General features: G+C 42.2%; 1 long non-coding RNA gene across 2 annotated transcripts; it reads right to left on the reverse strand.

The window, feature by feature from the left end:
* LOC123616389 (uncharacterized) lies at positions 1-22,948 on the reverse strand. 2 transcript variants are annotated; one of them, XR_012502345.1, is made up of 4 exons: positions 22,423-22,948; positions 13,433-13,578; positions 1,192-1,389; positions 1-479 (listed from the first exon to the last, which is right to left on the reverse strand). It is a non-coding gene; the product is annotated as an uncharacterized LOC123616389 (long non-coding RNA). The 2 variants fall into 2 exon arrangements; XR_006724374.2 differs by lacking the exon at positions 22,423-22,948 and adding an exon at positions 14,388-14,964.
* Between the last annotated feature and the right edge of the window lie 253 nt (positions 22,949-23,201).

The raw sequence follows: 23,201 nt of genomic DNA on the forward strand, positions 1-23,201 counted from the left end.
CACGTTTGTATGATTCCGTTTATTTAAATACTCAGAATAGGCAAGTCCATACAGACTGAAAGCAGGTTAATTATTGCTGGTGCTGGAGAGTGTGGGAAACAGGAGTGACCACTTAATGGGGGCAGATTTCCTTTCCGGCTGATGAAAGATTCTGGAACGAGATGGTGGTGACGGTTGTACAGCACTGCAAATGCAGTTAATGCCAGTGAACTGCACACTTCCAAGTGGTTAAAGTGATAAGTTTTATGCTCTGTGTGTTAGCTCGGGCCGCTGTAACAGACTACCACAGACTAGGTGGCTTAAACAGCAGAGATTAATTCCCTCAGAATCCTGGAGGCTGGGGAATCAAAAATCAGGGTCCCAGCCGGGTTGCCGTCTGGTGCTCTCCCCTTGGGTTGCAGACGGCCACCTTGCTGTGCGCTCACCTGGCCTCTCCTCAGTGCACCTGGAGAGGGTGAGCCGGCTCTCGGTGTTTCCTCCTGCAAGGACGGTAATCCTATCGGATTAGGATCCCAGCCTTATGACCTCTTTTAACCTTAGTTACTTCCTTACTCCAAATACGGTCACATTAGGGGTTAGAGTGTCAACGTATAAATTCTTGTTGGGGAGGTGGGCAGAATTCAGTCCATAGCATTACGTGTATTTTACCACAGTGGAAGAAAAAAATTACTCAGGCTACTGTGTGGAGGAGCATGGATTATAGTGAAAGGAGGGAGATGAGTTAAGAAACTAGTATGATTGTCCAAGCGAGAGATGCTGGTGCTGGTTGAGAGGGGCAGTTAGTCTTTACCTTTTTACTGTCATGGGGAGAGCTTCTCCCCCACTCTTGGCCTCTCACCCCACCCCTTCCTCTCCCTGGTTCCCAGTTGATTTTTGAAAGCCTTTGGTCCACACGTCTTAGTTGGGTGGAGTTACTCTAAGGATGGGGGATTCTGTGCCTTTTCTTCCCTCTGCTCTAAAATCGTCAAACTCGTAGAAACTCATAGAAACAGAAACAGGGGCCTGGGTGGAGGAGGAAATGAGGAGCTGTTGTTCAACAGGTGTAAAATTTCAGTTATGCAAGATGAGTAAGTTATAGAGATCTGCTGTCCAGCACGGTGTCTATAGTTGGCAGGACCGTACCAGACACTTAAACATTTGTTGAGGGGAATAGATCTCATATTAAGTGTTCTTACCACACAAAAAAGTTACCTTGAATCATGGAGGGGATTGGATCCATAACTGAGGTGTAATCATTCAGCTTACAAAAGATGCTCAGCGAGGCAACTGGAGGTCTTTCAAGCTTTGGATAAACTCAGCACTGTGATACTCAGCTGGAGTTTGTAGTCTTCTTTGAAGGTTTTCTGAATTCCTACGGCTAAAGAGTGGTATCTTCTTGGAGCTGATTGCCTGAAAATCAATCGGGTACATCCAGTTGGTGTGTCTTTTCAATTCTTGGGATAGTGAAAGGTACTGATGTTCTTGGGGCCATCTGTACTCTCAGAAAATTGGAAGAGGTAGACTTAAATTGTGCATTCCTTTAGGTGCAAAAATGAGTGCCTTCCAACAGGTCATGGGCTTTGGGGAGTCTTCTACCAACTGTTAGGAGATTTTGCTGTTTTGTACATACGTTCTTATCTAATTTCCCTATAACTAGGGACCTGCATACTTTAGACAGGCTCATGGTCTGAGGGCATGAGATGAGTTGAAGCCAGCTCTGTTAATATGACAGCTGAATCCTTTGATTTGCAGTTCCTTAAAGTTCCATTCTTCAACTAGCAAATTGACGTACCACAGATTAATTACAAACTTCCTGAAAATTAAACCGTGAAGTGATTTAAAAGTTATTTTGAGATGTGTCAAATATTGAAAAATGTTAGTTGATTATGTATTTCTTGAGATAGGGTGCTGCCTAAAAATATCAGTGAAATAGTTTGAGCATTATGCTAGTCTGCAAGGGAAACATAAATAATGAATTGTACATTTACCTGGCAGCATGATGTTTAAAAGAAGTCAAGATGAAAAAGAAAAAAATTGCATCTGTGGGTATCGCAGAGAAACTTCTGTACAGACCACCTGCCATTCGTGTGCTACATGTTCATCTATTTGGTGGAGATGTGCCCCTTTGTTCTAGAAAAATGCTGTGTTCTCTCTCTCACTCTCTCATGGGTTAAATTTAGCCTCCCCATCCCCAGTTTACAGTGTACTTTTAAATAACACAGGGCCTTATTGGAAGCAAGATAGCCCTTTAGCTAAATATTTTTTGAAGGTGGATGAGTCGGTGATTGACTTGAGAGGTTGGTGGGAGGCTTAACAGGCATTCCTAGAATTACAGGCACGTTGATTTCATTTTACAAAGCAGTTTAAAATAGAAGACACAGAATTAGTCTGTCTGGGGCTTTAATATTGCCTGGCCATCCAGCTGTGATGAGGCCAGAGAAGTGGCCACCAGGGCATCCAGACCCTTCTTGCGGACCTTTCACTGGGCCCCTCGAGTTAGAAAAGCTCTCTTTATCTCAGAATTGTCCGAGTCCTCAGATCCTTACATTGTGATATCCAGTTATGAAATTCAACTTTAATTGATTACTGCAGTTTTAAATGAATTGTCAGGAACTTGGAACTACTTTTATTAAGTGTCTCTACCAACTTCTGTTCAGGTTTGGATGGGCTATCCCAGAATTAGGACACAGATTTTAACTGATCTAAAGACGATCATGAGGCTACTTCCAGAGACACCACAAAAGAAAACACAGAAAAATTAAGTAACGAGGTAGCCACATTAGCAGATAACCTGTGCTTTTTGCAACTTGCATTTTGAACTTCTAGGTTTGTCCACCACTTGGCATGAACAGAGATAAGACCATTTCTTATTGTCTATGAAGTAAATACTCTCAATAAAAGAAAACATGTATTTGCAGCAGGCAGGCCCTGGAAGTCAAGATTATCTGGCATGTGTGAAGGGATTGTGTACCTCCTGGGTGCTCAGTGGATTTTTAAATGAAGAGTAGTTACATGAGTAAGCCCTTCTGAAGACATTGACCCTAAAGGAAGAGAGAATAAGAGGCTGGATAAATACTGAGAGGTTGGTGCCAGTCCATGGTCTGGGGTGTGTGTGTGTGTGTGTGTGTGAGAGAGACAGAGAGAGAGAGAGAGAGATACCCAGTAGTTATCGTTCTATGTCAGCCACATCAAAGTGTTCCAAAGCCCTAAGGCAAGAAGTTATAAGAATGAGTGAGAGTGGTCTCATGAAAGTATCGATGTGATTTAAGCACACATACTGCCAGCTACACTAGTGCCAGCAAACTGGTAGCTTCAGAGGGCAACTTCCTTAGCCAACAACCCCCTCAACACTGGGCATGGTTAGCTACTGGGGCTTGGTGGCCCAGGAACATTAGTAGACATTAGCAGCAATATCATTGCTTCTGGGAGGGAGCAAATGGCAGACGTGGTGTAGCTTTATTGCCCAGTCTCCTAGGACCTGTTACCAGGACCAGTGACTCCAGTGGGCATAGACAGGAGCAATGGCAGCTCCTCTGGGCATCGGTGATTTTGACTTCATCACGTTACACTGACATAGGCTGCCATTTTTGGTGTAAACAGTTCTAGGAACTGGACCACGAAAGACGGTACAGTGGAGTCCATGTAAAATACTCCTGGGGAGGACAGGGATGGAGTTACTACGAAACTGTGGTGACAGAAACAGTGTTGTCCTCTGCCTGTAACTGTGACCTTCTTTTTATCCCAGGTTAAAGCAACCTGAGAATGAGATTTGACCAGTTTGGGCCAGATAATCAGTTTAAATTTTGAGATTTTGAAAGCTTAGCATGTAGAGGGAACCAGTGAATAATTAAGAAATGAGAATTGTAAAGCATTCTTTTCCATTTTCTTTCCATTCTTCTTTCTATTCACATTAAAAAAGGTTTAAAATTTCCTTAATTTCAAGGTTTCTAACTTAACTTTACATTAAAAGAAGCTTTTATCAGAGTAAATATTCTGTTTGCATTCTTTCTACAAATGTAAAAAGGATGGAAAGGAGGATGAGTTTTACTGAAGCCCCACAGGCCAGAACCAACTAGATAGATGCTTTAACAATACATCATGGCAGTTTCTCTGGAAAGTGAGCATCATTGTTTTCCATTCTGTCATTTTCTCCTCAGTGGCTCAGCTCCATATTGATCGTTAGAATCAAGCGTCATCTCCGAGTTTGGCAAACAGCTGCCCTAGCCTGGTTTAGGGCTAAAGCCTATTCTGGCAAAGATGGATCTGCTCATTCCAGATGAGAAGGTTTGGATGGAAACGGTGTGGCTGTCTGCCAGAGATTGGAGTGAAGGCGGCAGTACACGTACACTGCGAGCTGGACCCAGGAGTGCAGATGAAATCTGCACACTTGGAAGCCTGTGTGCTAAAGGAGCAAATGTGGAGCTCTCAAGCCAGCAAAATCCAATCATGGAACAATCACATAGTCTTGAATCTAGGTATGTTGCATCATATCCCCTGAAAATACTTACACATGGCAAAGGTCAGTTATATATCAGTTGTCTTAGCAGAGGAGAATTTGCCTAGTTCCTCCAAAATTCCCTGTCCATATATCATACTTAATGATAATGGAAATACTGATTTATTATTCCTACTAGAAATATTTTGGATAATATTGTGTTAGATTCACCTCTAAGTAGCCATTCTGATTCTACCAGCTTCTCGCTTATTCATTTATTTAATAAACTTCCATGTGTCTAGCTTTGGGCAATGACAGATAAAAATGGAACAAGAAATGGCGTTCCCTGACTTGAGAAGACAAGACGTGCTTATGCAAAATAACTTGCGGGTAATACACGGGGCAAATCAGTGGTAAGGGGTTTCGAAAGTTAAAGGCAATTCTGAAAAGAGAAAAATCGCAGGAATGGGAAATAGTCGGGATAGAATACCTGACTGTTTCGCACATCGTGAGGAAAATATTTGATTTTGGCAGAGAAGAGAGAATTTGGCTTCGCAGGCTAATAGCAAAACTGCTAACGTTTGTAGAAAAACATCTTGTGTGACGGAAGGTAAAGGAAGAGGCAGTGGGAGCTTGGATGACAGTTGGAGTGATAGGAGAGAGACTGAGCATGAAGAGACCAGTTTAAAATCATTCTTGTTAAGGTTCTCGGAAGGAAACATTGGATAGGATGGGTGGGTCCATCTGGTGGAGGTTCTTAAATGTCCAGCAAGAGCCTTTGGGGTATCATTCCTTTATGCATTTGTTTGTTTATTGATCAAATGTTCATGTGTAGGCACTGGACTAGACTTCGGAGATAACAGACCTGTTGCTTCCTCTAAGGGATTCGCATCAGGGAAAAGAGCCACATAAGCAGTCATCACAACATAATTAATCATGGCTCTAAAGAGGCCTGTAGGAAATTGCCTAGTAATGACGCAGGATTCATTTTTGCCTGGAGTGGAGGCAGGACTGAAAAATCTTGGGAAAATATATGTTCTTAAGCAGATGGAACTGATGGAAAAAATCTTAAACAGATGAAACGGATGAAGCAGGCAGTAGAAGCTGTTGCAGAACACTCGAGACACAATGAGGGTGGAGTAAATGCTGTACCGTAGATGGCGGTGACTGTCAGCAACCAAGGGGGACAGCAGAAGGACCTTAAAGGTGCAAGGAACTTAGGTGTGCCATAGACCTAGGTTTGTTTTGGCTGCTGGAAGCACTTTGGAGCTTGCAGTTAGAAACTGCTGACGTTGTAAGCAGAGGTGAATTCCTGGTGTCCCTGCAAGTAGGAACACGCTGTGTGGGATGACTGCTGGACCGGCACCCGAGTTGCCATTCACGGAGACAGCATTCTTGGTTATTTTCTTTGCTAGTCCTCCAATACCCCAGGCATTTTTTTTTTGTGTTTCCTTGAATCTGTGACTGTTTTACTCCCTTGCCCTTCCACCCCTTGAGTGCCCTTGTTCTTCTGGAGAAATCTTATTCATCTTTCAAATGTCTATTTTCTGACTCCAAGGAATTCCTCCTTCCTGTAGGTAAATGTCTCTACTTTGTATGTTGCTCTACTTTGGCTCTTACATCTCATTACATTCAGTCACTTACGTGCGAATCTTCACTGTAGATTGTTTATTCCTCCAGGACAGGGCTTGTGCCTTATTTATAGCAAAAGCAGGATTGAGCCTAGTCTTGGCTTTGAATCCCTGCTTTACCATGTACTAGTTCTGCGACCTTAAGAAACATGGTTAATCTCTCTTTACCTGTGTTCCCATTGATAAAACAGGGCAAATAATATCTACCTAATAAGGTTACTAATTAAAAACTGATTAAGGTAATATATGTAAAACACCTATCAGAGTGATTTATTCATAAAAACATAATAAACATTATTTTTTTTCCTTTTTCCTTTCCTTTCTGTGTTCTCAGCACAGTGCCTGGTATATAGTAGAAACTCAATAAACTTTGGCTGACTTTACAAAATTTAAAGTTTGCTGAGTGTTTACCATGTCCGGGCTCTGTTCTAAACGCTATGAATTTATTTAGTACTCTCCATAACACTGTGAAGAAAACACCATCAATAGCCTCCTTTTGTTTATGAGGAATCCAAGACACAAAGAAGTGAGGGCAAGCCCAGAGAAAAAAATGGCAGAGGCAAGATTTGAATCCAGGTAGATGCAACTCTGAAGTCCATGCTGTTATCTTCACCTTAATTCTACAGGTTGACTGTACATAGTTTACATACGATGTTGAACCTTCTGGAAATTTTCTGATGGTGATGATCGGCCCATTCACAGAATTCCAAAAGTAGGATTGCCCTATGCCTTGAACAAATCCATGCCTAGTAGACTCCTACAAGGACTTCTGACTGCTCTTAAATTCTTGAGAAATTATTTCTCAAATAAAAAAGCCAATTCTTTCTTTCATGGGAACTCATTCATCTGGTATGGAAACCCGTTCAAATTAGAATATGAATTAACTAAGTAACTTATTCATCTGAGTCCGACTTAGAAGTTGCTTAATTGCTGTTAAGCTATGGAGGTGTAAGACATGGTAGTTGCCCTTGTTGAATAACCACCACTGCCACCCCCACGGCCAACTGCCATTGCCTGAGCTTCTCTGTGGAAACGCTATGGAGCAACTGCTGCTGTGGCTTCATTCTGTAGCTGAGAAAACTGAAGCTCGTGGAGGCAGCTGACTTGTCTGCTCACGGTGGAACAGCCAGCAAATGTTTATGCCTGAGTCTCCCCGACTCGGGTTCTCCTGGGGAAGCAAGAGCAACACATTCAGAGAAGCTGAATGATGGCTCCGCAGTGGCTTGTCCTTGGCTTGTCTCCAGAGGAAAGAATGCAATACATGTTATTAGTGCTCTCCTGGCTACAGTTTTCACTATCTGTGTGGCATTCATGAGACTTTTCTGCTATTTCAAGTTAGCAGCAGTGCAGAAGAGGAGAAAAGAGCAAAAGACATAATGCAGGATGTCTTGGATTGGAGGCTGGCCTCTCCACTCAAGTCACCTAACTCCTCAATTTATTAAAAAATGAGAATAATAATAGTACTCACCTCAGAGGGTTATTGTGAGGGTTAGTTGACATTATGAAGGTGTTTCAGTAAGCTAAGGCTGAAGGATGTCTAGTATTTTGTCTGCCCAGCTTCTGTGAGACAGAGAGAGGCATTCGCTTGTGAACAGGAGCATAAATAGAAGAGACATACAGACATGAAGCACGAGAGTCCTGAACAAACCATGAGTACGAGGAGCCAAAAGGCAGAGAAGCAAGGATGTGGGCTGTTTTTCACACACAGATGAGAGGAATCGTCACATTTCTATCCCTGAGGGGCAAGAAGGTAACCCAGTGCACTAATTTTCTATTGCTGAGTAACAGATGACTACAAACTCAGCAGCTTAAGACAAATAAATTAATTGTCTCACAATTTCTGTGGGTCCTCTGCTCAGGCTTTCACAGGCTGAAATCAAGGGGTTGGCTGGGGCTGCAGTCAGACGAGGCTCAGGGTCTTCCTCCAAGCTCATTGGTTGTTGGCAGAAATCAGTTCATGTGGTTGTAGGACTGAGGCTCTCAGCTGCTAGGGGCTGCCCATCATTCCCTGCTGCATGCCCTCTCCACACATGGCAGTTTGCTTTTTCAAGGCCGACAGGGGAATCTCACTCCCATCTCCTACTTTGGTGTCTCATGTAACAACATAATCCAGGAGCGACTGTCCCATCACGCCCACAGTTCTCTCCACATTCAAGAGGAGGGGGTTACACAGGGTGTGTACAGGAGTGGGAATCTTTGGGGTCATCTTAGAATTCTGCCTTCCACACCCAGTCCAGTCCTAGGGTGCCCCTAGAATCTTCCAGTTCTTGAGCTATAGTCCAGCTTCCTGGGTTCCCACACAATTCCTGTCTCTCTCATTGCTAAATATTATAATTCCTTGAGTGAATCAAAAGACCCTATTTAATCCATATAAGGAAGCATAAGAAAAACTTTATCTCTTCTGATCTGAAAAATGAGCATTTCTAGTGAAAAAGAAAAAAGTATGCATCAGGCATTTTAATTATTCCTGATTTAAATATTAGTACTGAACTTTGATTTTAGCAAAGAGTGAGTACATGGCCTAAAACTGTAGTTCTCTAAAGACGGACTTTTTTGTTAAGAAAAAAATAGAAAGCTTCAAAATCAATTTTTTTTCTATTTAGATGGAAGTATATTTTTCTATGGTAAAGTTCACTTTAAAATGAGTCAATGGGGCTACAATAGTTTTCTCTTTTTCCCTAACTCACTATGTAGTTTTTCAATTTGTGGGGAAGCCAGAAGATGAATTTCTTTGTAGGAAATGAAACATAACATAAATATTTTCTCAGAAGGGGCCTGCACAGACAATATTAGTTACAAGTGATGAAATGGTGTAACCTTATGTCATCTAATCTTGGTTGTGTTTTAGTGTATTGATTGATGGAATCCAATTTCCTCTTTATTTAAACCCATCTTATAGTTCTGAGCAAAAAGCTTAAAACTGAGCAAACATGATATATAAGACAATAAGACCACTGTGGATGAAGTACACATTCCTTTCCAAACTGGAAAGCAAATACATTCCTTTGGGGGGGGGGGTTGCTATTTGACCAGCTAAGCACAGACTGTACTTGTGAATGAGTCAAGAATTAAAGTCCTAAACTTCAGGTATGCAGTGTTGAAAGTTAATTGGTATAATGTGAGTTTCCATGTAGATGAGGTTCCACGGGAAGTCAGTACTGATGCCCAGCACAGAGATGATGGTGCCCATCTCCCCCAGTTTGGACGTCCTCCTGACCCCTCCTTTCCTGCCAGCAGTGACGTGTTGCAGGAGCACGTGGACAGTGACGCCACAGGGCCCGTGCCACTCAGAGAACGTGGGGCAGGACATGCTCCCAGTTTTTTAATGTTCCTGTTTTTGCGATGGGTCTGGGTCTCTTTCCTCAGACGCCAATTCCCAACACAAGAGGGTCAATCTGCCCAGTTTCCTCTCTTGGTCTCTTCCTTTCAACCTGCAGGTAGCCCAGATACCGGTGATGAGAAAACACCTGCTTGTGTTTTGCTCCAAGTGGTACCAGTATTTAGGTGAGGCGTCTGCATGACAGGTAGACCCACAGGTTCCTGGAAGATGGAGACTCTGAGCCGAGGCTAGCACTTGAGGCCCTGTAAGGCCGGCCCCTGCACACTCAGGTCTTCCTGGTCACGAGCATCTCTGCCTCTCTTTGGGTGGCCAAGGGGGCGGAACAGACTTTTTACTCCCGGTGGTCCCTCAAGCTCATGTTCAGCCAAGAACATCCTGCAACAAAACTCCTTGGGTCCTAAGCCTTATGGATCTTGGTGAAACATCTCTTTCCTGACCATGTGTAGCCATTTGCCTTTTAGCACATACACCACGACAGAGTGGCTGGAGCATCAGCTGCACACGTGGCTCAGGATCAGCAACTTTTCTACACAGGCCCTGCTGTTGTGTCTGGATCCATCCTCCAGACACCCTTCTCCCCTCCTTGTGATAAATGTCTCTGTCGTCCTTTTCAGTCCTGGGAACTCATGTAGATTATGCTAGTGATTAGGCATATTTTGAAATCTTTGCCTTTTAAGCAGAATGGATCAGGCTTCGAATCCTTTTTTTCTAGGTCCTCTGCCCCTTAGTAAGTTCACGGCTGCAAAATGATCCCCCAGAAGGACAGCAGGCAGTTACTGCAGCAGCTGAAATGCAGAAAGATGTGCTGATGGAAGATGACATCTCTGTCCACCGGGGCGTCCAGGCCTCCAGAGCTTGCCGTGCCCTACGTGACGTGAGGATGCCGAAGGGACCTGCGGTGGGTCCACATGGTGACGACCGAGGGCTTATGACATCCCAAGTACAGGGCCACGTGCTCGCAGGTAACAGTGTTTCTGCTCTCAACAGTCCCGTCTGACTAGATGCCATTTTTTTCTCTTTATGTGTTGAAAATGCCTGCAGTTGCCAAGAGGCTTTGTGTGGCTTGTTTATCAAGTGGTGTGATGACAGAGGGACTTTCCTGCAAGGCACTGCCACTATAGGCAGGGTGCTGTCACTCCTGATTCCAGAGCGATACCTTCCTGTTGAAGTGACATTTCTTCCTTAGACCTGGCCTCTTCCTCTGAGTGATAAAATTCAGGTTTTGGGCCTTCAAAGCATTTTCTTCAGTGTTTCTTGCTTGTGTTCCTGCAGCTAAGCCCCTTCTGGTTCTGAGGGAACCACACATCCCTCTGCACACAGAGGGAGTGTTCCCCAGTGCCTGCTCCTTGGCACCAGAGATGAGCTGCTGGAAAAATAGAACCATCCTGGGGCCAGAGAGGAGCTTAGTCAGAAGTCGACAAACAACTTGAAAAAGGAAAACTACATTTATCAAGGATAAAATAGTACTTGTCAGTACCTTTTTTTTTGTCTCTGTAGATTTCCTTTTTCTGGACTTTTTACATAAATGTGGTCGTACAGTATGTTTGACCAAATTTTAGAAGGAAAACGTTCAGTCTTTCACCAATAAGTATGATGCTAGCTACACATTTTTTGTAGAATCTGTCAAGTTGAGGAAATTGTTTTCCATCTCTAGTTTTTCGATTTTTTATCATGAGTGGGTGTTAGGCATTGTCAAATGATTTTTTTGCGTATGTTGACACAAACATGTGGTTTTTGTCCTTCATTCATATTATTCTATTAAAGTGATTTTACACTGATTGATTTTTAGATATTAAGATAACTTTGTATTCCTGGGGGGAAGTCCCACTTGGTCATGGCGAATCATCCTTCTTATATGTTGTTGGGTTCATTTTGCTAACATTTTGTTGAGGATTTTTGCATCTAGACTCATGAAGAATATTAGTCTGTAGTTTTCTTGTGACGTCTTTGTCTGGTTTCAGTATTAGAGTAATGCTAGCCTCATGGGATTGGTTGGGAAGCATTCTCTCATATTTTGTGGAAGAGTTCTGGAAGCAGTGGTGTGGTTCGTCCTTTAACTATTTTATAGCATGAAACTGTGAAGAGATCTGGGCCTGGTCTTTTCTTTGAAAGAAGATTTTCAGTTACTGATTCAAATTCTTTACTTGTTATGGCTCTATTCATGTTTTATCCTTTTCATTCAGTCAGTTTTCTTAATGTGTACCTCTCTGTAAATCTTCGTATTTCACCTGAATTGCCTAATTTTTAGCATAAATTTATTCATAGCCCCTTATAATATTTTTACTCTCTGTAGGGCTTGTAGTGATGTCTCCTCCTCTTCCACTCCTGATTTTCGTGATTTGAATCTTTTCTCTTTTTTGGCTGGTCATACTAAGGTTTCTCAAGCTAAGCACTATTGAGGTTTGGGCCCACTATTTATTTTGGGGGATGTCATTCAGTGTAGGCTGTGCTGCAGCATTTCTACCTGGCCTTGGGCAACCACTCACCTTCTTTTCTGTCACTCTGGACTTAGTTCACATTTTCTAGAATTTTATGCCAATGATGTCACGCAGTATGAACTCTTTTGCATCTGGTTTCTTTCATTCAGCATAATGATTTTAAGATTCACTCTGTTGTATCAGTTGTTCACCCCTCCTCATCCCCTGACTTTTTTTCCCCTAAGTAGTATTTTATTGGATGGATTCCACAGTTTGTGTATCTATTGGTGTTGATGAAAAATTGGGTTGTTTCCAGTTTGGGGTTATTATGAATAATGCTGCTGTGAACACTTACAAATAACTGTGTGGACTTATGTTTTCATTTCTTTTGGGTGAATACCTAAGAGTGGACTGACTGGTTCCTAAGGAAGATGGTATATTTAACTTTTTAAGAGACTGACAAATGGTTTTTCTAAGTGGTTGTACCATTTTGCATTCCTACCTGAAGTGTATGAGAGTTTCAATTACTTCACATCCTTCCCAGTATTTGGTATTGTCATATCACATTTTCTTAAAATGTAAATTCATGTAAATGAATGGTTACAAATATAAAAAAATTATGTATGTTACAAATAATCCTCAAGAATTTTTGTGTTCTAGCCACCAAAGTAGTTTTTAGATCTCCCTCTTCCTTTTCATCTCTTATGTTCTATTAAATTGGATACTTAGGAAAGAAAATTCATATCCTTCAGGTCACTAGGGGACACTTTAACCCACTGTAGCTGGGGTTAACAAAAGGAACACGTTTAGTTTCCTGGCAGGAAAAGACTACTTCTTAATTCTCTAAATTACAACAGGGGAAGAATGGAGAAGGGAAAAAAAGTGATGAAAAATTGTATGTAGGGGAGTTGGAGTATGGTGATTTCCACAATAGTTCTAATCATATATGGTCATATTGCTGTCCTTAGACCAGAGCTCCACCTGTAGATTTATTTCAAAGGCTGGGCAGCCAAATTGAGCCGGACCATATCTATTGACATCTTACGCTTTCCACTCAGTTTTCTACTTTCCGCTGTTACTCCGGCCATGTTAACAGGGCCTCCTAGGATACCAAAGGTCATGAGAAGTTGGCAGTGGCCTGATTCTCCAGTTTGCTCAGTAGGCCTTGATGCTGCCTGCCGCTGCCCTTACTATCAGGTGTCAGCAAACGCAGCAGCCGGAGTTGAGCGCGGGGTGGAAGCCCTGGGTGATTAAGAGGTTGTGGGCGGGGTGGTCCCTGAGGTGCCACCGGCCATAGTGAATACGCTGGCAAGTATTCACTATGTTCCTGCGAGCTCCCCCGCACAGGGCAATAGTGTAGAAGAGCTCGTGGGCTCCAGTGTAAGGTGAGTGTGTAAAAGTGGAGAAGGAAGGGGGAAAAGAGGAAGAGGTAGAGGAAGAGAAAACAGAAGGAAAAACTTTGTGACCAAGGAAAAGAGCTTTTAAGAGATACAAACACACTATACAGCAAAATTTCCCATTTTTATGGTGAAAATACTTACTATGACCCCTGCAATGGCATTTGTTGGTGGGGGAGTACCAGCACCACAGGAGTCCCTGGTTATACCCAGATGTGTCAGTGCAGCCTTACCTAAGTCACAGCACCCGCAGGAAGGGGAGAGGCAGTCCTGGCTTGAGGTCGGAAGCCGGGCTTAGCTGCTTACCAGCCTCAACTCCTCTGGGCCTTGGTTTCCTCATCTGTGATGCAGCAGAGATAACATCCTTATCAAAGGGCTGCTGTGAAGATCAAAATGAGACAGTGTGAAAGTTGACACTCAATATAAAAGCTTCCTGTTTACAGTATTTTCACATTTTCTGGTTTTGAAATAATATTCATGAGAGTTCAGTTCTGCATAGTCTCTTAATTGTCCTATGTCTTCAAGGACATAATGGGAACATAGGCTTAAAATACTTTCTTCTGGGTGTCTTTTATTTTCATTGCTTTGATTATTAGCAACCCTGATATTTGCAGGCAGGCAGCACTTGAAGGGTCATGGCTCACAAAAGTTTAATTCTTTCCACTCAATTACTGGAGCTTAGCATACTTTAGTTACCCTCATTGTAAATTTCATACTGTCTGGCCTTGCAAAATTGTGCCAGATCTGTCCTTCCCCCCCTTGAGGATTCTCCACAGTTTTTCTCCATGAAACCCTGTAATGAGTTTTGTTACCAAGATGCCTGTTGTTTCCATGCCTACAAGTCCTGTTTTCCAAACTGGCTGTTCTCAGGCTGGCAAGAGTGAACTGATTTAACTCCAGAAACATTTTAAACTTCCTGAAAGCTCCAACGGCCACACAGATCCTCTGCAGTATTCTTTTTTTTTAAGGTCAAGGTTTCTGCTTTCTTTACAGATAGGACAATTTTCTGTAATTCTCTATCTAAAATATAGCATCCATCAGGGCTAAAATGTAGCATCAGAACAGGCTGGTCTGCCGTTGTCAACAGAAAACCACCCCCGTCTTCCCACTGCTCCTCCTTTCCAGAATCCCTTGAATGTTCTGACCTCCAGCTGCTTTTTCAGTGATTTTGATTTCCAGAACTTTTACCTGTTCTGGATAAACATGTAGTTCTTGAACTGCCTTGGTGATGGCTTCCCATGGCGTCTGACACAGAAGACTAAAAATAGCAAGATGAAGCCCAAAGCAGTCTCCAAGGAAATGCAGCCGAATAACGTAACTGGATTATTCTTGGTTATCTCGCAGATATCCGTGTGACCAGACGTCTACACATGGCGGTGAGATCATTTCTAGTTGCCTTTAATCTGTTGGCAGCTGGCTTCTGAAAGCTTCTAGAGAGTTTTTTCTTTTTTTTTTGCCCCCAAGCCAAAGGCAGCCAACAGTTTTGAAACTTTCCGTATTGGATTGTCATTTTGACTTTCACATCTGATTGTGTAAGGTTCCTTTTCCTTTCTTTCCTCCTTTCAGGCTTGTTTTGAGGGGGAGGAGAGGGTAGGGTTCTCCTTCTCACGGTGGTTGCTAAGAAAGAATCTTCTCTGTTTATAGGCCCCTAACACATAGTGACAGCCGAGAGGCAAATATGGTGTTGTGTTTGCATGAGGAGGATGGAAGGAGTCCAGCAGTTAGCAGCCTCCGAGCACGAACGCTCACAATGAGGCCTTTGAGAGTGTTGGCTGGCATCGTGCTTCCGCAGGTTGCTTGAAGTAATTCACGAAGGTGCTCGCCTCCTGCCCTCAATGACGTTTATTTCCAGAATTTAGCCAGGGTTGTAGAACTTGACAGGACGGTTAAATGGTATAGTCTTTTCTTTCTCAGAGAAGTTTTTGCTCATTAACAGGAGCCAAATCTCAGTATGATTTGTACCCATTTTCAGAACAAGATCCTTGGACCCTCGGGTCAGAGGCTGCAGTGTCACCCGCCAATAGAGAGAAGCCAGGAGCAGTTTCCTTCTTGTTCGCCTTGCTTGCCTCTGTGTTTGGGGGGATTTACTCCTTTCTGGTGGTATTGCCCTAGAGCAGGATGGCGTTGATTGGGCTGGAGTTTGGAAAAGTATTATGCGAAGAAAAATGAAAACGAATTTGTCTTTCTATCTAATATTAATACCTCTGTAGTATTTGGGTTCTTCATTTCCTAATCACGGTAGGAGAGAAGTGGTGACGTGGGATAACACAGAAGGCCCTGAAGTGATGCTTACTGAAAAGGAGGCTCAGTGGAACAGGGTGAGCATCTAGCGTTCAGCAGAGGGAAACAGAGAGAGGTCAGAGTGGTGGGTGCCGGCGGGGATGGGCAAAGTGAGGCCCTCTCCAGTGGTCCTCAGCGTGTATCAACTCACTCAGGCCACACCATCGCCCCAGCGGTAGGTCCTGTAATGTTCTCATTTTACAAGGAGACCAAGGGCATATACATAACCTGTCCAAGGGACACAGGGAATGGTGGAGCTGTGGCCTGAATCCAGGCCGCTTGGTTCAGAACCCGTGCTCCTAACCACGGCCGTCTGTGGCCTCTGTTGGGACGCCTTGCTTCTCAAAGCTTCAACCTTTGTTCCCCATCTTTTAGTTTGACTGATGGTACTTCTGTTTCTAGGAAAACTGCCCTGGAAAATCTTTCCCACCAATTTAGTAGGGAGAATGCCTTACTTGCCTCTCTTCTTTTCCCCTAAACCTCCTCTAAGGAAACACATGGAATTTTGATGTGAAAAGAACAGTTAAAAAAAAAAAATTTGATGTGATTTTTTTTTTTTCAACTTAGCACAAAATCTGAACTTCTTAGTTCAGTACCACTATCTCTGTGTTTTCTTGCACGCAGAAGTGCCTGGATTTATTTTTTCTGGGGTCTTAATTATGTCAGAAGTCATCCGTAGGCACGTTGTATCAGGTCATCAGTGGAGAAAAACTCGAGTTCCGATCGGAGAGATTTCAATCCTGTTGGAGAGCTGAGATGCTTATATTTCAGTAGAAAACTGATTAAGCGGGGTTTGTCCTTGGCTTCGGGATGGAATTCAGATTTCTAGTGGTCAAGGTCCCTCCTTGCCTTTTCATCCTCTGAGAGATGATTCTGCAAATGTGATTCTCTCTGCCTCTCACTCCTTCTTGTGCTTCTTCTCTTAGAAACCTCTAGTGTAAATTTTCTCCGTTACTAACTCAGACGATCATGCAGTACTTTAAGTACTTATTTAAAAAGAAACTTGACGAGCAAAATACTGGGAGCAACCTAAATTCCCATAAACAGGAGCCTACATGAAACTGTTTGGGGCCGAATGGAGACTCCTTTTCATTTTATACCCACTTGTACCACACGATTATTTCATAAAATTTGCATATTATTATTTTTGAAAAATCTAGCTAATTAAAAGTGACACGGCCTCAATTACTTTTAATGTCTATCGAGCATACTTTTTACGTGGCAAGGATCTGAGGGAGGCCCTGGGAAGCCCCTCACCGGGGCAGTGAGGGATAGATGATTTATAACGTGTGAGAGATGATACACACACAGCAGTTATAACACAGCCCACAGATGCTCGTCTGGCAGCAAGACGCACTTGTTATGAGAGCACAGAACAGGCAGAGGAGGGGGAGGAGGGGCGGGAGCATTAAAGAAAGGCTTACAGAAGAGATAATATTTTAGCTGAATTTTGAAGGATTTGTTCACTCATTCAAAAAATATTGTTGATTGCCTACTATATACTAAACTCTATGACAGGTGCAGGGTGTACAGTGGGGGGAAGGCCCGGGCCCACCCTCAGTGTGGACACAGAGGATGTGGACTGGCAGAGGCCAGGAGTTGGCAAGAGGAGGCTGCCATGGACAGTGATCTGCATGGCGGGTTGCAGTGTCAGGCTCAGATGTCAAGCAGTAAGGGAAGCCATCGTCTGTCAGGAGTCCAGTGGGGACCAGTTGTCCTGAGGGGCATGGATCCAGTGCCCAGTGTTGTCAGGCTGTCACCCCGCAGAGGCCAACAGAGGAGGACAGCTCCCCCCCGCACCCCCATCACTGCTAGGAGGGCTCATAAGGTTTCCCCTGTGCCCAGATCAACTTGGGAAGGAAGACGGCAGGGGAAAAACAACCTGTTAGTGAATATACTTTAAGCTTAATGAGTCTTTACCCAAATTAAGTTGTCCTAAACTAGAAATGTCTGAGAGATTAACTGCTAAATTTGAGCTAAAGTAAATTTTTACTGCCACCCAATGGGGTGGGAATTCATAGGGGCAGTTTGGTTGGCTGCATAATATACGATCCAACTGGTATGAAACACCTAAAACACACAAATACATACAGAAAGGAGGTAGATTAGCAGTTACCAGGGGCGGGGGAGGGGAGTGTGGCCAGTGACTGCTAATGGGTATAAGGTTTCTTGGGGTGACAAAAATGACCTGGATTAGACAGTGCCCAACTTTGTGAATATGCTAAAAACCACTCAGTGGACACCTTGAAGGGGCATGGTATGTGAATTATATCTCAATAAAAAATGGAAAAGATTAGATCAGTTAAAGGGAATAAGGAAGCTATGATTTTCTTTTACACATTTGAGTAGGCATATTATTAACGTCCACTCTATTTGATAACTGGTAATCAAACATTGATTTTACAAATATTCTTATCTGGTACCTTGTTGGATAACAGTCTATAATTAACTTTACATTATATCTACCAAAATAATAGACTTGAAGAAAAACTCAGCTGGTCATCAGAATTCAACTCAACTACCACTTGAAGCAAAAAGTACTTAGATAACTATGCAGAAATAAAGCAATCCACAGGCTGTATAAACTCAATTTGAGATGACACTGGTAAATTCAAATACTTTTGGTTAAGTCATTTGCCTTTTTGATTTCTTTTATCCTTTGATGATAAGAAATGACAAACATGTTCTAAATCAGAGTGTTTCTTACAGCCAGTAAATACACTGAATCAGAACAAATTTTTGAATTTTTAAAATTTTCCTTCTTTACTTTTAGGTCTATTGATATTGTTACAGCAGAATACTTCTATGTGGAAAATAAATTACCGTCATTCTGTTTTAAGAGCAAGATGGAAAGTGGGCCATTTCCATTTCTCGTGTTGTTCTTATCATTCCTGCAGTTGGCTTGGCTTGGAGCCTCGCAGTCTTCATGGACCCCACCATTTCCTTCAGTCCCTAGTCCACTCATTGGTCGAGTCTTGCTTATTTTATTTTTGTAGCCCCTCTCACGTGTATTCCTCTGCTGCTGCCTTAATTTAGACTATCCTTTTCCCCCACCTGGACCAGGATGCTGCTGGCTCTTTGGCTCCCATCCTGCTCCCTTGGAAGCCTCCAGAGTCATCTTCCTAAAGCCTCGTGCTGCCCCGGTCACTTCCCACACACTGTCTCACGGCACCTTCTCTGATTAAATCATCATTTTCTTCCATACTTTAGTTTATCTTCTTTACAAAGCTGTATCATTTCCAACATTTTGTTCTTCTCATAATTCTACTTTTTCTGTGTGAACTAGAGAGTTTATGTTTTTAAATTCTTCTAAAAAGAAGAAACTTTTTTGAAGCTCCTTCATCATATATCATTCATTTTTCCAGTAGAGTGAGAGTTCTCCCTGTCACCTGCTTGGCATCCTTTCTGGAACAAGATGGTAGAGAAATAAACTATGCACATTGGTGTCTTGATTATTTATCTTGGGCAGAAAGTTTTATGCCCATAGCAGGAAGACTGTGGGTAGCATACTTATTTCTCTCTGAAGCAACTTGAGTGTGTAGAGAAGTATCAAATGACAGATACATGGGACATTTTAGTTTGTATCTCTCAGATTTTCTCTGAATTTTGCACTGGTTTCTCTTGATTCTCTTCATTAAGTTTCCCTCCTAGTCTCAGTTCACCCTTTCCTGGTGTCTCCCTGTTTTGTCTAGGTATGTACTTAGGCTGACTCTTTTCTTAAATAACTTTATAATGGAGATAAAGTTTTAAAATACTTAATTTTTTTTGGCTTTCTTGAGTCAAAACCTTTGCCTCTTCTGCCGTCAGCATGCATTTAAATATAATTCTTGTAGGAGAAATGCCTAAAGAAGGACCAAAGTAATATTCATTATTAATAATACATGATTGAAACACAGGCTGATACAAACTATTGTCTTGTAAGCTATTTCTTGAGAAGGACTTTCCACTTCCCTTTATCAAATTAATAACTGAGCCTAGAGGCCTCTGTTCAGAGAGTCTTTTCAAAGTCCAGAAAAGACACCCCTGCATGCTTAGCTGGAGTGGTGGGGAGGGACCGGGTAAAAGTCAAAGAAAAGCCAGGCCATATTCTGTCCTGGAAAATGATGGAAAGATGTAGAAGAAGAGGAAGAAGGAAGAGGGTGTGGTGTCTCTTGATTTCTTTTCTGGAGGCCTGTACTTGAAGGTGAATTATCTTCAAGAGCAGTCGGACCTCAGACACGTCAAAGTGAGCCGGGCAAGGCGGTGAGGTCAGGCGGAAAGGGAGCCCTGGCGTTTAGCTTTTCCAGGCTACCTTCGTTCTTTATCCGACGGGGGTGCAGGATTGAGAAGCAAAGACTCAGCAGTGGCGCACACCCTGGCAAGGTGAGGCGACCCCAAGGCAGGGGCTGGGAGTGGCCGTGGCGGGTGCTGGGGAGTCTCCAGCCTGCGGAAGCAAACCCGGGGCTTGGTCAGCCAGGAAGTGATCATCTGACCAAGCCAAGGGAGAACAGATCACCGGCTGCACCATCCTCAGATTTCAGCCCTGAAGGCCAGGAGACACCAGGGGACAAGGTACACACAGCCCTGGAGACCAGAAGAGCAGAGGACATCCTGCTGAAGACCCCAGATCTTTCCCACCAACATGAGGATGTTAAACTCCTTCCTCCCACTCATCTGGGAACGATCCTGGGAGGGAAGCCTAGGACTGGAGGCTATTCTGAAGGACCATGCGTTTTTATCCTGTTAAGTGGTTCTTCCCTAATAGGAGTGCTTCAATCTTTGGAACAGATTGCACTGAAACAGGATTAGACATTTGATTAATTTTACATATACATAAATATGTATCATAAATATATGCATACCTAAATTATGTATATATTTATATATTTCTGTTAACCAGAAGGTGGCAGTTTGAAAGCCAGAGTAGTTAAGAAATTACATAGTTTAGGCTTTTTTAACTTGTATACAGATTAAATATTTGACCTCATTACAACTTTTTTCTTATATCGAAAGACGTACATCTTAATTATAAAAAGTTTGAAACATAAAGGTATCCATAATCACTGAAGACATGCCCAGAGTCAGCGTGTTTGTGAATATTTTTCTAGCTTTATTTCAGTATATATGCATTGATGTATTAGGTGGAACCCTATGAAGTGACTGATACTTGACTGTTTCTGACTCATGAAATTGTGATTTCATAGGGCCAACCTGGTACATTTGTTTTAGGTACACACACACCTCCCCCCACTCCTGTTTTCTAGGTACATATGTAAAAATATACATTCTTCTTGAGAAAAATGGGATCTCATCATTCTGTAGCTTTTCTTCACTTAACAGTGTTTTGTTGAACATGTTTCTACATTGTCACATATTGTTCCATGAGTCTTTTTTAAATGATTACGTGGTATTCCATAGTAAAAAAGTGCCTCAATTTATTTAACAATTCCCTTATTGTTAGGTATTTAGGTTCTCCATAATTATTTAATATCAGAAGTAACGTGACAGTACATACTTGTAGCTAAAAATTTGAAAGCACTCATAACTATTTTTGGTGAATAAATGTATATAGAATAAATCTATAGAAATAACATGTAAAGATAAGTTAGAAGTATATATGTAGAATACATACAGAGAAATGATGTTGCTAGCAATGGCTACATAGTACTTTAAAGTTTTTCTTATGAATTGTCAGATTGTCATTGAAAAATTTATTCAGTTTACATTCCCACAAACATGACATGGAAATGAACTTTTGCATGGTTGCCAATTTGCTAGATAAAACATTATAACATTGTATTTTTGATTCCTGGGGTTGTATAATTATTTATGTGATTGGTAGTTCCATGTTTATTTTGTCTTTACCTTAAAAAAAAAATACCATCTCTTAGTGTCTTCTGTTTTGTGCTGTACTCTTACTGGACCTGCCCACATAGGAGACTGAGCTCACAGTCTGGCCTTGAGTCATTAATTCCCATTCGCACCTCAAGGCAGGATTTCTGGCCTCAGAACCAGTGTTAATGAACTTCCATTTCTGTGAGATCCATATCCGGTTGCCACTCAGTCTGCGAGCATTTTTCTGAAGAATTTCCCATAAAGATTTCATGGACAGTTTAGAAATTTGATAATTCAGTTGATTTTCTTCATTTTACCAATGAGAATATTGACATCTTGGCTCTTCCAGATACTTACAGGATCACAGATCACATGAGGACAGAACTCAGGGGTCCATAAAGCCACTCTAGACGTCTAGTCTGGTTGTATATTCATCAACATCAGGTCCCACTAGGGTTTCTGCAGGTAGACCAGATCTCTGTGTTGGAGCCATCAGTATAGCTCATGGCTGGTCTTACTTTATCCAGATTTTCTGCTCTGTTCTTTTTCTGTTTCTAGATTCTCACTCTGTTTTTATGTCACTTCCTTAAGAACAATTAGCTTCCTATGAAAAATTACAATACTTGTTTTACACGATATCTGCTTTAAAAATCTTACTAGTTTAAGATTATTTTTAAAAATGATGTATTCTGACTGTTCGCTTCAAATATTTAGACTCTAAAACTTGGCAGTGCAGTCGGCAGGACTATCTACAGTGAAATCCAAATCTTTGACGCTAAATAGAATCAGCCAAAACGACAAATTCAAAAGGAAAAAAAGGACAGGAGACTAGCCTTTATTTTGTGCCAACTATGTGTTAGATTCTCTTTGTATACTTGATCTCATTTACTCCTTGATAAATACTACATGGTTTTTTAAAAAATTGTATCCATTTACAAGCTAACTGAAGTTGTCACCAGTTCAGGGCCACTTCTTTAGAAACCTAAGTGCGTCTGAATTTGAGAAGCATACTTTTCATACCATTTTACAGGATTCGTGTTGGCAAAGCAAGACATTCACTCTATTACACTTTTCGTAAATTCTGAATTCCAGAACGATCCTTAAATAATATGTCATTATCAGCACTTACACTGTAGTCAAGAGGGAGGCTTGGCCACGTTTGGATTTGAAGTTTACACCGTCGTCCTTGTTGTGTCTTTAAGCCTTTTCTTGCAGGGAAACAGAACTCCTGAGGTCGGAAGATGATTCACGACCCCGTTTAGGAAATAGGTCATCTCCTCACTGCATCATCAGTGCTGAGAAGTATGCTGTGATTTTCAGTACAGCTGTCTAGCAGTTTATCTTTGATAGTGAAAGAAATACCAGGCCTGTTAATCCATGGGCAGATGTCTGCTAAGCTTGTTGTCATATCGTCTGACAGCTGACCAAAGGCATAGCTGTGTGTGTTGAGGGGTGTTAGGTGGGTGGGAGGACTAGGCAGCACTAGCTCAGAGTTCATAGGCATTTTGAGATTCCCCTACTAGAAGAGCGAAGGAGAGAAAGGGAGTAAGGCAGAGAGGGACGGAAGACGATACATTAGAGGCCTCATTATAAATACGTGAACGAACAGTACCAGTGTTTTTCCTAGGGAGTAGGTCAAAGATCAACTTGCTAGTTCCAACTCATTTGTGTCTGCCAGTAACTATCTTTCTTAGCTGAAGGGTTAGGAAGAAAATGCCAGTAATTCTAGGCAGAACCCTAATCTATCAACAACTCTATTAAGCTACCTAACAACTGGGTAGTTTGTACAGGAGAAGCCTTTGAAGGGGTATTCTTACTAAAAATGTAAGCCTACAGATGCCAAGCAGACGTATGAAAAGATACTCAACGTCACTAATCATCAGGGAAATGCAAACCAGAACCACAATG

The sequence above is a fragment of the Camelus bactrianus genome, chromosome 26, assembly GCF_048773025.1.
Source record: "Camelus bactrianus isolate YW-2024 breed Bactrian camel chromosome 26, ASM4877302v1, whole genome shotgun sequence".
Taxonomy (NCBI): domain Eukaryota; kingdom Metazoa; phylum Chordata; class Mammalia; order Artiodactyla; family Camelidae; genus Camelus; species Camelus bactrianus.